The sequence below is a fragment of the Euleptes europaea genome, chromosome 5, assembly GCF_029931775.1.
Source record: "Euleptes europaea isolate rEulEur1 chromosome 5, rEulEur1.hap1, whole genome shotgun sequence".
Taxonomy (NCBI): Eukaryota; Metazoa; Chordata; class Lepidosauria; order Squamata; family Sphaerodactylidae; genus Euleptes; species Euleptes europaea.
The window spans coordinates 11,830,387-11,845,510 of record NC_079316.1 but is presented as its reverse complement, the minus strand read 5'-3'; positions in this window follow the sequence as shown (position 1 = coordinate 11,845,510).

Here is a 15,124-nt window from a genome sequence, read left to right as displayed (position 1 = left end):
AGGGCCCTACAAAGTGCCTTCTCACAAGTAGTCCATGTGCGTGTGTAAAGTGCCATCAAGTCACAGCTAAATGAAGAAGAAGAGTTGGTTTTTATATGCTGACATTTTCTACCATGTTAAGGAGACTCAAACAGGCTTACAATCACCTTCCCTTCCCCTCCCCACAACAGACACCGTGTGAGGTAGGTGGGGCTGAGAGAGCTCTAAGAGAGCTGTGAGTAGCCCAAGGTCACCCAGCTGGCTTCATGTGGAGGAGTGGGGAAACCAACCCAGTTCACCAGATTAGCCTCCGCCCCTCATGTGGAGGAGTGGGGAATCAAACCTGGTCCTCCAGATTAGAGTCCACCGCTCCAAACCACTGCTCTTAACCACTACACCACGATGGCCCCGCAAGGGGCTTCCAGTGCAAGTGAGGAGCAGAGGTGGTTGGCCATTGCCATCCTCTGCAGAGTCTTCCTTGGTGGTCTCCCGTCCAAGTACTGACCCTGCTTAGCTCCCGAGATCTGATGAGATCAGGCTGTGCCATGGCACCTTCCCTTGCCACACCTTTTCTCATGCTTCATAATAAAGTTGGCGCTATCTTGCAGTAAGAACATTGCTGTTTGGAACTCAGGCGCAAAAGCATCGCTGCGTGAAATGTTTCTACTTCTTGCTGTTGTTGTAAATAATTTTTTTGCTCAAATGAGTAATACTGTATAAAGCTACTATGTGTTGATTAAAAGACAGTCACCAAAAATAACAAAAATCAGTGGCCAGATTGTGCTTATGGTGCAGCAGTCGGCCACCTAGACCTTGCCTAAGGACTGGTTCCATCGTAAGCCTTTCCCAGAAAAATTCCTGTGGCTGGATAGGTATGGAAGAGTCTCATGGGGCTGAATAATAAGCAACTTGCTTTGCCGGCAACCCTGAGAGCTACGGGGGAAGATGCTGGAACACTGACACATAACACATAGTTAAATTGTGGAACTCCCTGCCCCAGGATGTGGTGATTAGTGCCAACTTGGAAGGCTTTTCGAGGGGAGTGGACATGTTCATGGAGGAGAGGGCTATTAATGGCTACTAGTAAAAATGGATACTAGCCATGATGCATGCCTATTCAGGATCAGAGGGGCTGTGGCTCAGTGGCTGAGCGTCTGCTTGGCATGCAGAAGGTCCCAGGTTCAATCCCCGGCATCGCCAGTTAAAGGGACTAGGCAAGTAGGTAATATAAAGACTTTGATGGACCAAGGATACTAATGGATACTAGCCATGCATGTGAGCATGCCCATTCTATTAGGTGCTGTGGAACACAAGCAGGACAATGCTGCTGCAGTCGTCTTGCTTGTGGGCTTCCTAGAGGCACCTGGTTGGCCACTGTGTGAACAGACTGCTGGACTTGATGGGCCTTGGTCTGATCCAACATGGTTTTTCTTACGTTCTTATGAGGGTGCCCATAAAATTAAATTGTGGAACTATCTGCCCCAGGATATGGTGATGGCTGCCAACTTGGAAGGCTTTAAGAGGGAAGTGGACATGTTCATGGAGGAGAAGGCTATCCATGCCTACTAGTCAAAATGAATACTAGTCATGATGCATACCTATTCTCTCTAGTATCAGAGGAGCATGCCAAATATATTGGTTGCTGTGGAACACAGGCAGGATAATGCTGCTGCAGTCATCTTCCTTGTGGGCTTCCTAGAGGCACCTGGTTGGCTACTGTGTGAACAGACTGCTGGACTTGATGGGCCTTGGTCTGATCCAACATGGCTTTTCTTATGTTCTTATGAGGGTGCCCATTTCCTAAAATCAGCCATCTGAGTCCTTACCTCATTAGAGAATCAGCTTTAAGATCCAGCAGGGCCTTGCTTAAGTTCTTCAGAAGATTATCAAGAGACAAATTGCATCTGGTTGCCTGATTGGCGTGATCTGCTGTGTGTCTGCTGACCAGAATTATTCCATAAGTCAACTGCCATTATTACTGGCTATTAACAGCTTGCTTACATTCACGCATATCTAAGAGCATTTTTTAACATATGGCTGGAAGGCACAGGATGTGGTGACCTTGCTGAAGAAGGTCTGGTTAAGTGTGAGACCTGGAAAACTTCTCAAGCTAGCTGACGAAAGGGGAAAAGGATATTGATGTAAGAAATAGAGAAATCAAAATAAAATTGTCCACATGGAAGACGGGAAATTCTTGCTCACATTCATATCCTGTGGTAATGGTATGCAATTAGTGCATGCTGATTACTAGGTGCATGACATATTCCCCATGTGGTCTTCAGTGCGCATTAAGTTGTATACAACAGCCATGGAATGATAACTGACTCTCGAAAGGTTACACCCTGAAAATCTTGTTGGCCTTTAAGGTGCTACGGGGCTCAAATCTTGCTCTTCTATGGAAAGATAGTTATGGTTGTAGGAGCCTTTCCTCATGCTGTCCTGTGGCTAAGATGTCCATGTTCTCAATGCTATATAGATGTGGCCTATTGGGTAGAGACCATGGCTTAGCAGTGGATGACATATTTTGCATCTATAACATCCTGTCTAATTGTGTCCCTGGCACCTCCAGTAGCGTGGCCGTGGTTGAAAGGATCCTCGGACTCCTCAGGGAACCAGGAATGGTGTAGCCTAGGGATCGACAAGTCTTAGGGTCAAATTCAGGTACGGATGAACACATGAAGCTGCCTTATTCTGAATCAGACCCTTGCTCCATCGAAGTCAGTATTGTCTGCTCAGACTAACAGTGGCTCTCCAGGATCTCAGGCAGAGGTCTTTCACATCACCTACTTGCCTAGTCCCTTTAGCTGGAGATGCTGGGGATCAAACCTGGGACCTTCTGCATGCCAAGCAGATACTCTACCACTGAGCAACAGGTCCCTCCCCTGGAGCTACTCTCCAGTTGCCAATCCAGAGTCAACAAGGCTGTATAGAGGGAACAGTAGCTGTGGCTGAAGCTTGCTCACAGCCTGTCTTGGAGAAGGTCATGACCATCTTTATTCCATCTGTTCCTCAAGGTGGCCCTCCTGTAAAACACAATGTTGTCCAGTGGCTTGACATACCGTTGGCCTGACCCAGATAACTCTTGACATCCATTTATGGCCTCCTTTCTCTTCAGGTGGAGCCTTATTTTGTTAGTGGGGCTTGCAACGGACCAGAAGAAAACCTACCTCAGACTCTTGAACTCTGGGGAATAGTTCTCAGAACACTAGAAATCTGACTTGACTGCCACTTTAGAAGTTTAAATTAGAATCATAGAATCATAGAGTTGGAAGGGACTACCAGGGTCATCTCTAGTCCAACCCCCTGCACACTGCAGGAAATTCACAAGTACCTCCCCCCACACCCCCAGTGACCCCTACTCCATGCCCATAAGATGGCCAAGATTCCCTCCCTCTCATGATCTACCTAAGGTCATAGAATTAGCCTTGCTGACCGATGGCCATCTAGCCTTTGCTTAAAAACCTCCAGGGAAGGAGAGCTCACCACCTCCTGAGGAAGCCTGTTCCACTGAGGAACCGCTCTAACCGTTAGAAAATTATTCCTAATGTCTAGACGGAAACTCTTTTGATTTAATTTCAACCCGTTGGTTCTGGTCCGATCTTCTGGGGCAACAGAAAGCAACTCAGCACCCTCCTCTCTATGACAGCCCTTCAAGTACTTGAAGATGGTTTGGTTATCATGTCCCCTCTCAGTCTTCTCCTCTTCAGGCTAAACATCCCCAGCTCCTTCAACTTTTCCTCATAGGACTTGGTCTCCAGACCCCCTCACCATCTTTGTTGCCCTCCTAAATAGAGGCAGTATTTCCTCTTGTTCTGGCTCAGGCTCAGCACATCCCCTTACATGCTTCTGCATAAGTGACCACAAGTCGCTTGTGTTCTGGTTCTCCATAGCCACCCCCTGTGGAATTTGTTGAATTGGGCAGAAGTGGGAGGGTGGTTGCAAAGCAACAAGGTGAAAACGTGAACATATGAGACTGCCTTATACTGAGTCAGACCCTTGGTCCATCAAGGTTAGTGTGGTCTACTCAGACTGGTAGAGGCTCTCCGGGTTCTCAGGAGGAGGTCTTTCACATTAACTACTAGAGCAGGGGTGGGGAATGTCAGGCCCAATCATTTGGTCTGGCCCTTCGTGGGTCCTGGCAGATCTCTAGCTCAGAAGGATCTAAGACTGGTGATCCGCCCCCTCCCGCGGACAAGAATAGCTTCTTTTCAAGGCAGATGTGAGTTTGTTTTGCTGAGAAAAGGAACATTTTCCCCCTTGCAGAAGAGTCATTAGCTATAGAGCTACTAGGACCACCCAAGAGACTGTGTTAACCCTTTCCCATCCTGGCCATGGAGAAACGTATTCCCCCTGTACTACAAGAGGGCTAGGGGCGGAAGTGGTGACAATGGAGGGGCTAAAGCGGGCAGGGCCAGAATGTGTGGGGATGAGTTCTTAGCCAGCATGTCCTCATTTCATCTCTGCAGGCGGAGGTAGCAGGAGTAGAATCTGGCCCCGACCATGCGGAGCAGGAGCAACTCTGGCGTGCGGCTGGACGGCTACACCTGGCTGGTGCAACAGACCATCCTGTGCCATCAGGTGGGCGAGTGTGCCACTGGTTGGATACCTGCCTGCTTGTCCGTGCCGGGCATCTGGGGCAGCTGCCTGCTTGGAGCTTGGTCGGCTAATTTTTAAGTTGATAATTTTGTACGGCCCGCGAATGATGTTATAAATATCCAAATGGCCCTTAGCGGAAAAAAGGTTCCCCACCCCTGTACTAGAGGATCCTTTAAACTGGAGATGCCAGGGATCGAACCTGGGACCTTCTGCATGCCAAGCAGATGCTCTACCACTGAACCATGGGCCCTTCCTTGTTTGGGTGGCAACAGCTGTGAGGATGGCTCTCACTCTACCTTCCCTGAAAGGACTGCCCCTTGACATGCTCAGACCCCAAATTGGGACCTAGGGTTGCCAATCTCCAGGCGGTGGCTGGAGATCTCCTGCTAATACAACCAATCTCCAGGCAACAGAAATCAGTTCCCCTGGAGAAAATGGCAATTGGACTCTATGGCCTTGAAGTCTCTCCCCTCCCCAAACCCTGCCCTCCTGAGACTCTGCCCCCCAAACCTCCCGCTGATGGCGAAGAGGGACCTGGCAACCCTACTGGGGCCAAACGTTGGCAACTGGATCTGTTATCTTGCACCGGTGGCCCACACCTGACCCCTCCGAACCCATCCATGCTCTTGTTTGCAGCTGTTATGCGCCTGGGAGTTGGCCGGATTCCGACAAGGTAAATCATGTCGCCGCAACGCGCCCCCCCTTCATTAATTAGAAAAGTGAGCCTCTGATTTGCTGCCAAGGTTTCAATTTGGTCATTCTCTCCTTCCCACATCCCAGCTCTGCAGTGTGTCTCGGGCTGAGCGATTCCCTGGAGCCGTTTCAAGGGTCTCGATGCGGACAGCAGAGAAACCCAGAGCCCGCGCGGGCCTGCGCGGGCCTTTGCGCGTTGCAAGGGCGGGGACGCGGGCTTCGTCCCCAGGGAGTCCTGGCCCGGGTGGGGAGTGGGGTTCTCTTGCTCTTCCATCGTTCAAAGACCGGGAGGGAGGAGAGGCGGAAAGGTGCCGTGAGCTTCGGCCGGCTCCTCGAGAGGAGTGTTTATGGGAGAGGACCGTCTACGGGAGAGCACCTGGAACGTATTAGATTCGGGATATGGAATCAAGTCTTTGCCGCCTGCAGGCAGCCGAAGTATAAATAGCGGCAAAAAGGGGGTTTGTTTTGACTACTTTAAATTGTGCAGGTTTCGTGCCCTGAGAATTGGGAGTTCGAAGCTGCTGCTAACGTAATAGCCCCCTCCCCTTCTTCCTTTTCGCCATCAGGAATCTGCGCCGCCTTCTCTCCTGCATTCCCGGCCTTTTCTTTGTTTGACTCTTTCCCATCTGTTTATCGCAAGCCTCCTCCTTATGGGATCACCGCGGAAAGGAGGCCGAGATGTTATTTCAGCTTTGAAAACGAAGGAGGGGTTGCGAAGGGGAGCGCCATAAGAGCCGGGGGTGGGGAGGAACGAGGCGGGGGCCCAAACGCTCAGCAGAACCCATATCTAACTTGCCAGAAGTAGCTTAGGCCAGTTCTCGCTAGGGTTGCCAGGTCCATCTTTGCCACCGGAGGTTTTTGGGGTGGAGCCTGAGGAGGGTGGGGTTTGGAGAGGGCAGGGATTTCGATGCCATAGAGACCAATTGCCAAAGCGGCCATTTTCTCCAGTGGAATTGAGCTCTATCAGTTGGAGATCAGTTGTAATAGCGGGAGATCTCCAGCTAGTACCTGGAGGTTGGCAACCGTAGTTCACACACGTACGGCTAGGGTTGCCAGCTGTGGGTTGGGAAATACCTGGACATTTTGGGGGTGGAGCCTGGGGAGGATGGGTTTTGGAGAGGGGAGGGGCCTCAGCAGGATGCAATGCTATAGAGTCCACCCTCCAAAGCAGCCATTTTCTCCACGGAAGCTAGTCTTGGTTGTCTGACCATCAACTGTAATAGCAGGAGATCCCCAGGTGGTACCTGGAGGTTGGCAACCCTATGCACAGCACATGCTCTCTCTACCCTTGCTGACTTGGGGTTGAGGATACAGGAATGCATATCACTGGGAGGCAGCAACATTGAATAAATGACCTGTATGTAGGGTTGCCAGATTGCTTGGATTGGTGGGTAATTGTCCGCCAATCCATTGGCCGGCTTGGCACAGAGTTTGCGCATGCGGCCGCACATGACATGATTACGTCACATCCAGGTTTACCCCTGGAAGTGCCACATCGCGACAGGTGCAGTTGGTGGACCACTGGCTGAATATGGCCCTCAGCGGGGTCCCCTTAGGGTTGCCAACCTCCAGACAGTAGCTGGAGATCTCCTGCTATTACAACCGACCTCCAGCCAATCGAGATCAGTTCCCCTGGAGAAAATGGCTGCTTTAGCCATTGGACTCTATGGAGTTCAAGTATCTCCCCTCCCCAAACCCCACCCTCTTCAGGCTCCACCCTCGGTGGCGAAGAGGGACCTGGTAACTCTAGATCCCTGTGAGGATCCGCCAGCAGCATTCTGTACCAGCTGGAGCTTCTGGATCAGTCTCATGGGCAGCTCTACGTAGAGCGAGTTACAGTAATCTAGCCTGGAGATAACCATCACATGTATCACCGTGGCTAGGTCGGGGTGGGAGAGGAAGGGCCCCAACTGCCTGGCATGGTGGAGATGGGGAAAGGCCCCCTTGGCCACGGCTGTGACCTGTGCCTCCATCCATAAGGAGGCATCAAGGATCACACCCAAATTCTTGACAGAGGGTGCAGGTGTTAATTGCGCGCCGTCAAGAGCCAGGAGTGGGCGCACCTCCGCAGGGCCGCCCCAGCCGAGCCACAGGACCCTTCATCTTCGATGGATTTAATTTCAGCCGGCTCTTTCTCAGCCATCCAGTCATGGCCTCCAACAGGCTTGACAATTGCCTGGTGGGGGTGGTGGGCAAAAGCCCGCCAATTCACCAGGCTGCTCGCTGACTAGCTGAGAGTCAGCGGGGAAAAGAAAGCTAGGTAGAGGGGGAGGCGTGCAATGCGTGCGTGCATGACCCACGCACTGCACCGACACTGCTTCCGGGAAGTGACACAGACACTCTAGCAACCTCTGGCGAAACTCTATGAAAACCATAGCGTTTCAGTGGAGATTTCCAGGGCGTCCGTGTTGCTTCCAGGTAAACCCGGGAGTGATGTCACCGTATCATGCAAAGCGCACACGTTGTGCAGGGTGTGCACGTGTATCACGCACCCCCAGCCTCGCCCCACAAAGCTCCTGCCGGTGGAGCAAAGGGACCTGGCCTCCAAGCCCCTAGCCAGTGTGCCCGAGGTAGAATCCGAACGGCCGTCCAGCAACAGGTAAAGCTGGGTGCCATCAGCGTACCGGTGACAACTCAGCCTGAAACCCCGGACAACCTAGGCAAGGGGGTGCATAGAAATGTTAAATAACATCGGGGAGAGGATCGCTCCCTGCGGCACCCCACACACCAAAGAGTGCAGCTGCGATACCTCTTCCTATATGGGAACCAGCATGGTATAGTGGTTAAGAGCGCTGGTTTGGAGTGGTGGACTCTGATCTGGAGAACCAGGTTTGATTCCCCACTCCTCCACTTGACCGGTGGACACTAATCTGGTGAACTGGGTTGTTTCCCCCACTCCTACAAATGAAGCCAGCTGGGTGACCTTGGGTTAGTCACAGCTCTCTTAGAGCTCACTCAGCCTCACCTACCTTCACAGTGTGCCTGTTGTGGGGAGGGGAGGGGAAGGTGATTGTAGGCCAGTTTGATTCTTCCTTAAGTGGTAGAGAAAGTCGGCATATAAAAACCAATTCCTCTTCCTCTTCCTCTGCCCCAAGCGCTACCCTCTGTCCCCAACCATGGAGGAAGCCGCAAAGCCATCGAAGGGCTGTGTCCCGGATTCCAGCGTCAGCGAGGCGGTGGTCCAAAACATCATAGCCGACCATGTCGAAGGCTGATGAATCTTGGGCAGGCATGCTTGGGACATACGGATTTTGTAAAGTGTGGGATTTGGGCCTCAATTTCCGATCCACCAAATGTCAGTAATGATCTGTTTTAGTGCTGTCGCAAGGATGAACACATAAAACAGTCAAGCACTTGGTCAAATGCGCTCTCTTTGTAATGCTGAATAGATTTCTTTTTAAAATGGAATCAGGCTGGGCTCATGTGCAAGAGTACCGTTCCCTGCCCAGATTTCAAACCACAGAAACAAAAGAGACCCTTATTTGTTTATTTCTATCCTTTTTTTTTTAAAGGACTAGTTTCCGTGACCCACGCAGCGAAGCGAGATAGCTGTAAATAAATCTCGTTTTATGGTTTTTTAAAAAGCCATTTTAATCTGCGGAGTTAGGCGTGCCACATTGCGGTCATTTGTCAAGCAGTTTTATGTCAAATGCTGCTCGCGGCATCGCCTGGCAAGCGCACAGGTTAAGCAGTTCGACAGGACCCGGCAGCTGGAGAACACAGTAAAATAAATAGCCAAACGCTTTAGAAAATGCAAGTAAATTTTACGGTGAGTCATAGCTCCATTTATTGAGGAAAGACTCAGGCGGTTTGTGTGTGTGTGTGTGTGAGAGAGAGAGAGACAGCGAGACAACTGAACAAGCCAAAGATACGGTTTTGCTTTTCATAGAATCACAGAAACATAGAGTTGGAAGGGGACACCAGGGTCATCTAGTCCAACCCCCTACACAATGCAGGAAATTCACAACTACCTCCCCCACCCCACATCCCCAGTGACCCCTATTCCATGCCCAGAAGGTGGCCAAGGTGCCCTCCCTGTCATCATCTGCCTAAGGTCATAGAATCAGCATTGCTGACAGATGGCCATCTAGCCTCTGCTTAAAAACCTCCAGGGAAGGAGAGCTCAGCACCTCCCGAGGAAGCCTGTTTCACTGAGGAACTGCTCTAACTGTTAGAAAATGCTTCCTAATGTCTAGAAAGAAACTCTTTTAATTTAATTTCAATCCATTGGTTCTGGTCTGACCTTCTGGAGCAACAGAAAACAACTCGGCACCCTCCTCTACATGACAGCCCATCAAGTACTTGAAGATGGTTATCATATCCCCGCTCAGTCTTCTCCTCTCCAGGCTAAACATCCCCAGCTCCTTCAACCTTTCCTCATAGGACTTGGTCTCCAGACCCCTCACCATCTTTGTTGCCCTCCTGTGGGCACGTTCCAGCTTGTCTACATCCTTCTTAAACTGCGGTGACCCAAACAACACAGTACTCTAGGTGAGGCCTAACCAGAGCAGAGTAAAGCGATACCATCACTTTTGCTCAGCTGGTGAAGATTGCTCGCACTTTCAAGTCTTGCTGCAAACTCTGGAAGGGGCACATCTGAGCTGTGAGGAGAGCCGGGGTGGTGTGGCAATTAGCGTGCTGGATTCGGATCCGGGAGACCCAGATTCGAATCCCCACTCTGTGGGTCTGGCAAAATGATACATGTGGTGCGAGCTGAAATGAAGGGTGCTGTAAGCCACCCTGAAAAGTGGGGAATAATCAAATAAAGGGCGCATTGAAAGCTTAATGCTGATTTCTTTTATCCCGTTTCCCTGGATTGGGAGGTAGAACGGTATGGTATAGTCCGATCTCGTCACATCTCAGAAGCTAAGCAGGGCCGGTGCTTGGATGGGAGACCACCTTGGAAGACTCTGCAGAGGACGACAATGAACACACATGAACACATGAAGCTGCCTTATACTGAATCAGACCCGCGGTCCATCAAAGTCAGTATTGTCTACTCAGACCGGCAGCGGCTCTCCAGGGTCTCAGGCGGAGGTCTTTCACATCACCTACTTGTCTAGTGCCTTTAACTGGAGATGCCGGGGATTGAAACCTGGGACCTTCTGCATGCCAAGCAGATGCTCTACCACTAAGCCACAGCCCATCTCCAATGGCGAATCAGCTCTGCCTAATCCCTTGCTGGGATCGCCATAAGTCAGTTGCAACTTGACAGCCCATACATGCATATGTATTTTCCTGGATTAGATTGGAATATCTGTCAGAGGTGAAATGAGGTAAGGTGAAGGGGGTGGCTACCTGTGACAGGAGCTTTATAGAGGTGCCCCCCTCCCAAACTGCGGCATTCCCTTCCAACAAAGGGTCACCCAGCACCTGCTCTCCCCATTGTTTGGTGCTGGGCTGAGAGCCAGCATGGTGTAGTGGTTAAGAGTGATGGTTAAGAGCAGTGACTCTAATCTGGAGAACCGGGTTTGATTCCCCTCTCCTCCACATGAGCAGTGGAGGCTAATCTGGTGAATTGGGTTGGTTTCCCCACTCTTACACACGAAGCCAGCAGGATGACCTTGAGCTAGTCACAGCTCTCTTAGAGCTCTCTCAGCCCCACCTACCCCACAGGTGTCTGTTGTGGGGAGGAGAATGGAAGGTGATTGTAGGTAGGCTTAATTCTTCCTTAAGCGGTAGAGAAAGTTGGCATATAAAAACCAACTCTTCTTCTTTTTAGCCCCTCTTTTGTTTAATTTTCTTTAGGATTCTCCCCTGCTCTGCATATGAGCGATGCTGGCTTTATTGTCAGAAGCTGGACAACGATCACGTGGATTGCTCTTAACGTTGGAAAGCTTTTATGGTTAATTGAATTGTTTAATCTGCATTTTAATGCAGGATTTATTTGGCAGCCGCCCCAGAAGCCTGTGGTTGAAGGACAAGGTAGAAATCTTTTAAGTAAATAAATATCTGTGCTAGGAACATGCATCAGTATTACACCATCTCAAGGCTTTCCCTGCAAAGAATTCCAGGAATTGTAACTTGGTGAGATGATGTTAGAAGTGTTTTGCTCAGAGCAAGTCTGATGTTATCCTATCCGAGGCTGGTTCCAGGATTTGGGGTGCCCTGAGCAGAGTGCCCAGGGCCCCCTACCCTGCTCTGTCCGACATCAGGCCAACTGCTTGCCTGCCCACCCACTCTCATGCCCCCCCCACAGCCTGTGGCCTAGGGTTGCCAGTCTCCGAGTGGTAGCCAGAAGATCTCCCAGAATTACAACTGCTCTCCAGGTTACAGAGATTAATTCCCCTGGAGGAAATGGCAGCTTCAGAGGGTTGACTCTATGGCATTATACCCTGCTGGGGTTCCTCCCCTCCCCAGGCTCCACCCCCAAAGTTTCCAGGAATTTCCAACCCAGAGATGGCAACCCTACTGTGCCCCCCCAACAAGGGTTGCCATCTTCCAGGTGGTGGCAGGAGATCTCCTGCTATTACAACTGATTTCCAGGCAACAGAGATTAGTACCCTTGGAGAAAACTGCTGCTTTGGAAGGTGGACTCGATGACATTATACCCCACTGAAGTCCTTCCCCTCCCCCAAACCCCGCCCTCATCAGGCTCCACCCCAAAATCTCCAGGTATTTCCCAACCCGGAGCGGGCAACCCTACCTCCACCTTAGGGTTACCAGCTCCCTCTTTGCCACCAGCAGGAGGTTTGTGGGACAGAGCCTGAGGAAGGCGGGGTTTGGGGTGGTTTGCGAAGAAAATGGCCACTTTGGCCATTGGACTCTATGGCATTGAGGGCTGCCAACCTCCAGGTGGTGGTGGCTGGAGATCTCCTGCTATTACAACTGATCTCCAGCTGAGAGAAATCAGTTCCCCTGGAGAAAATGGCTGCTTTGGCCATCGGACTCTATGGCACTGAAGTCCCTCCCCTCCCCAAACCCCGCCCTCCTCAGGCTCCACCCCAAAAACCTCCAGCCGGTGGTGAAGAGGAACCTGGCAACCCTAGCTTAGAGTTACAGTGTTGTTGACCACAGGCCAGCCACTGTCTCTCAGCCTAAATACCTCACAGGGCTGTTGTGAAGTCCAAATGGGGAGACCATGTATGCCACTGCATTCTTCACGGTGAAAGAGTGGGATGCAGCTGTGGTAGGCCCTTGGGTTCCAGAATTCCCTGAGAAAATGAATGACCTATTTTAGTTTGAGGGATAAATATTTCCCTCTCAGACTGGGATGTGTCATTTAGGGTTTCCAACAGCGCTGGGGGCGGGGGGGCGGAAGCTGATCTGCTCTTGTGCTTTTAATTTATGTACAAGAGACATATATTGCTTTTTTAACATGCATTCACCCAAGCGATTTATGGAATAAAACATAATTTAATAACGACTAACAGCTCATTAAAACAAATTGGAAACATAAACAGCAGCAGGTGAATCTTCCGTATCTATTCGCGTGAGCCACATTTCGAAAAGCGAGGAAGGGACGTTCTTATCTGCTTCTGGAAGGCGGCAAGTGATCGGGCCAAAAGGATCTCCCAGGGTGGCAAGGGCCCTTCGTAATGCTGAGGGCAAGGCCTGAAAGTCCCCACTGCAAATGCTAATCAAAAGATTTTGCCCTGAGCTGAGACTGGCAGGTGTATAGGGTTGCCAGGTCCCTCTTCGCCACCAGCGGGAGGTTTTGGGGCAGAGCCTGAGGAGGGCAGGGTTTGGGGAGGGGAAGGACTTCAATGCCATAGAGTCCAATTGCCAAAGCAGCCATTTTCTCCAAGTGAACCGATCTCTATCAAAAGGAGATCAGTTGTAATATCAGGAGATCTCCAGCTAGTACCTGGAGGTTGGCAACCCTACAGATGTACAGTATGGCAGGATTGCCCTACAGTATGGCAGGCAGGATGATCATAGAATCATAGAGTTGGAAGGGACCAACAGGGTCATCTAGTCCAACCCCCTACCCAATGCAGGAAATTCACAACTAACTCCCCCCCCACACACACAGTGACCCCTACCCCATGCCCAGAAGATGGCCAAGATGCCCTCCCTCTCATGACCTGCCTCAGGTCATAGAATCAGCATTGCTGACAGATGGCCATCTAGCCTCTGCTTAAAAACCTCCAGGTAAGGAGAGCTTACCACCTCCCAAGGAAGCCTTTTCCACTGAGGAACCACTCTGTTAGAAAAATTCATATGGGGCTCTAGGGTTGCTAGCCCTGGTTTGGGAAACACTTGGAAATTTTAGGGGTGGAGCGTGGGGAGGACAGGGTTTGGGGAGGGGAGGGCTCCTCCCCCAAAATCTCCAGGTATTTTCCAACCCAGAGCTGTAAACCCTACTCGCAATGAATCTCCACCCCCAAATCTCCAGGAGTTTTCCATTCCATTCCATTTTCCAAATCTCCAGCAAAGACCAATCTTTCCTGTAAATTGTTACGCCAAGTCTCCTTTTATTGGGAGAAATCAGCTGGAGACTAGATAGAGCTTTGCAAGAGGCTGGCGTGGGGGGTTCTTTGAACCAATTTGTATACGCCAGATGAGCAAATCAATGGAAAGTCCCAATAACCAAATGTTTTATGAATTTTTAAGGATTTTAGTCCCAACACATACAGAAGGCAAAAGTTTGAGGGGTGGTCATGAGGATAAAGGGGGGGTTATAGTTACCTTCCTGAAGAGCGAGGTCCCAGATAAAGGCAGCTGCAAGAACGCAAGTAGCGACCAGCACTACTGGCGAGGAAAACGAGACGCAAATATCGTGGCTCACACTTTGGATCCAGGAAGAGGTAGCAATTTTACTGTGGGCAATGGGGCTATACTGATACCCCTAAATGTAGCTGGAGGCTATGCCTGGCAATGTCTGGGGATGGCTGGTCATTGCCAGTGACAAAGGCTTAATTGCTCGAGATTGGATTAAGAGGATGCAGTGAATAGAAACAAACAGGAGGGAAGGACATCAGAAATGATGCCTGGATCCTTGAGAATTAAGTATCCAGGTACTGAGTTACAGAACTGGAAATTAAGGTGGGGTTTGAGAAGGTGAGTCAGAGAGGGCATGTCTGGCTGCAGATAGGATTAAGGGGTCCATCTGAATGGAGATCTGGCAGGATGCTTGCCATCGACTGCAAGAAAAGTACAGAAATGCTAAAAGCTTGTCTTTGTCTTCTTTTGACTGCATGGAAAAGCAGCAACATTCCTTTCAGGGGAAAGTATGGGACAACATTTCTGGATTCAGCCCAGTCAGCTTTCTGCAGCATTGGCACAAAGATGGATGCCAGGAGACCCCTTTTAGTCTCTGGCTATGCGGCACGGTTCCATCCTTTGCACACTAGCTTCAGTCCTGAACACCTTGCGGGGTGTCCCCAGGGTAGCCTAGGGCCTGTTAGGATACCATAACAAAACCACCCCATCTTTCCCAGTGCTTCCAGAGTCCTTAATCATTCCAACCTTTCAAAGACTTTTCTTCTTGGCCAGACATAATGCCTTACCCCTCAACGAAGTATTTGGCAGATTCTTAGATAGTCCAAACGAACCGAGAGTCTGCATGTGTGGAAAGGCAAAGACAGAAACGCTTCCCCGTTTTTTATTCAGTTGTGATTTATATCCCTCTAGAACACTGGTTCCCAACCGGGGACCCCTGGGGGTCCACGAGAACTAAATTAAGGTCCGCGAAACAAAGTTATAAACCCATAATAAATTAATATTTTCAATTAAAAGTTCTCTATTATAAAAATATATATTCAAATATTATTCTAAGTTTAATGTTTAACTAACAGTTATGATTAAAGTTTATTTTCAAATTCTCTGAATTTTTATTTTAAACCTTGGGGCCCCGGACACCGAACAAAAAAGTCCTAGTGGTCCCTGGTCAAAAAAAGGTTGGGAACCACTG